Below are 2,534 nucleotides of genomic sequence, written 5' to 3'. Positions count from 1 at the left end.
TATACGCAACGTGACCAGTTCAATCATGGGAGGGACTAACAATAATGACCGATGAATGGATTATGCCGGCTTGTCCACAGCACCACCGATGTATAATTTATTAAAACGAGTAAGGCCATGAGAGATGTGTTTTACCATTTTAGACATGTTTTTGGAGCTGTTCATCATCATTGCCTTTCTCACCCTGGATCAGGATATCGGCCACGAACAAACGATTTCACCTTTCCCTATCCTGGGCTAGTCGCTTGATGTCTTGTTCTTCTTAATACTTCCTCGTAGGTGATTCTGTCTGTCCATCTGATCCTCAGTAGCTTTCTCAGACACTGGTTTAAGAAACCCTGGATCCTCTTTTTGCATGTCTGAGATGCGTTCCACGTCTCATATCCACACAACAAGACTGACTTCACATTTGAGTTGAAAATTCTCAGCTTTGTCCGTAGTGAGATATCCCTGGGCGTGTTCAAAGAAATAAATGCTGTCTGTGCCATTCCAATGCGGGACTTTATTTCAGCGCCTGTTCCTCCCTTTCTGTCAATTATACTCCCAAGATAGCTGAAGGATTCGACGTCTTCTAGTGCATTTCCCTTTACTGTGACCTGCTCCTTTCGTAGTGCATCTATCCTCAGGACTTTTGACTTTCCAGGGTGGATCCTCAATCCAACAGACTCTAATAGGCTGTTTAAAATTGTTGTCTTTACTGACATTTGTTCCCCAGTGCGTGACAGAAGCGCCAAGTCATCTGCAAAGTCCAGATCGTCCAACTGTGTCCATGGGGTCCACTGTATGCCGTTTCTGTGTCCTCTGGTGGTTTCCTTCATCTGCCCGTCGATTGCCAAGATAAAGAGGAATGGTGATAGTAAACATCCCTGTCTCATTCCGGTTTTAAGTCAAAGCTGTCAGTAAGCTGGCCATCATGTATTACCCTGCAACGTGTCCCTTCATACATGCTCCTGATGAGGTTAACCAACTTCTGAGGGATTTCGTGGTGTCTCATAATCTTCCACAGTGTTGCTCGGTCTATGGGGCTGTTGGTTGTTCAAATATATTGGCTGCGGCTTCTTTGAACAGGTTATCATTTTACACTGTGTCTTTATATAGAAAAAATGCAAGTGGGGGTGGGGGTAGAAAAAGACAGTTTGTACAAGCGGCCATCTTAAACAGGTGGCCGTCTTGGCTGATTCGACTGTATACATGAATAACTGAGAAGGAACCACAAACAGAACCAAATAACAGAGTTCATTCTTCGCGATATAGTCATTTGTTTGTTTGTTTGAGTAAAGAGAGGCACGTGGACCCAATAATAGTTACGACATAGAGCTGGGGGAAAGTAAGACAGAGAGAAACAACAAAGGGAGAGAAAAGAAGTAGGTCCAATCAGTGACACCCTCCAGCCACCCGCACACATTCCTCAATATCTTTTTAAAACATTTTTAAACACAACTTAATATTTCTTTGCCACTGTTCTGTGTCAACTTTTAGTTAAACTTTCAAAAGCTTAAAATTCTGATTGGGTGGGCCATTTGATTCATTCACTTAAGTGTTTAAAAACCATATCAAACAATATCAATAACTACTTCAAATTAAAGCTCTTCTCTGGGGCTTCTCGTGGCCTAGAGGTTAAGGTGTTGGCCTCTCATTCAAAGGTCCCGGGATCGAATCCGGGTAGCAACCGAAAAATTTTCTTCTCTAAAATTGTCTGCTTTCACTTCCTTTCTTGCTCTCTAGCAATGTTCTGTTGTCTGCTTTCATTTCCACGTTCTGCCCCACCCCCTCACCTCCTTTGCCCCCTCCTCTGAGCTCCTTTCTCTTTCTGCAGCCTTTCTACTGCTACTCCTTGACTCCTCCTTACTGCTGTCTTTCTGCCACACCCCTGATCTTCTGGTAGGAAAGATCTACACCTGCCTTCTCGGACAAGGACGAAAAATCTCGGAGGGCCCGTGTGCAAGTTGCACACGTTAAAGATCCTTTGGTGGTCTAAAATCGATAAGAGTAGGCTTCGGTCGCCACCTGGGCAAAAATTCGAAATGTCCTACCAACTGAAAATATTAGGTGTGACCCGCGCGCTCATATGACCTTATGCAGTTGCGAGCGCCGTAAAACACACACCAAAAAAAAAAAAGCTCTTCTCACGGCTTCTTCCCTTGATAAGCCAAAGGCTACTAAGGAACTACACAACATGTCCAAGGAAATTCATGTTCTGAAATGTAAGTGTTTTGTTGTTGTTGTTTTTTAAATGTTGGCGTCTTTACGCCCCATAGACACAAGTTTGATCATTTGGATGGTAAGCGTTTACCCTAAGTATGGGGGTAACCTTAGCTGAGAGGAATACAACATCCCAGAGGAAAGACTGAGATACTCGATAAAAAGGATCCTAACATGGGAATCGAGTTCAGGTCTTCTACATCATGCAACAGCAGTAGAGTACCAAACATCTACACCACAGATGCCAGTCAACTCTCTCTCTCTCTCTCTCTCTCTCTCTCTCTCTCTCTCTCTCTCTCTTCACTACACGTTTTCGTTCCACTTTTGCGTTA

At 43.7% G+C, this 2,534-nt stretch overlaps 1 protein-coding gene across 3 annotated transcripts in view; it reads right to left on the bottom strand.

The window, feature by feature from the left end:
• The window catches only part of LOC101856021 (biliverdin reductase A), a gene marked incomplete in the record, with an annotated part of 27,734 nt that overhangs the window by 10,658 nt on the left and 14,542 nt on the right, over positions 1-2,534 (bottom strand).

The sequence above is a fragment of the Aplysia californica genome, unplaced genomic scaffold (assembly GCF_000002075.1).
Source record: "Aplysia californica isolate F4 #8 unplaced genomic scaffold, AplCal3.0 scaffold00167, whole genome shotgun sequence".
NCBI lineage: Eukaryota > Metazoa > Mollusca > Gastropoda > Aplysiida > Aplysiidae > Aplysia > Aplysia californica.
The sequence above is the reverse complement of the archived record's forward strand: the minus strand, read 5'-3'. Positions and strand labels throughout refer to the sequence as shown.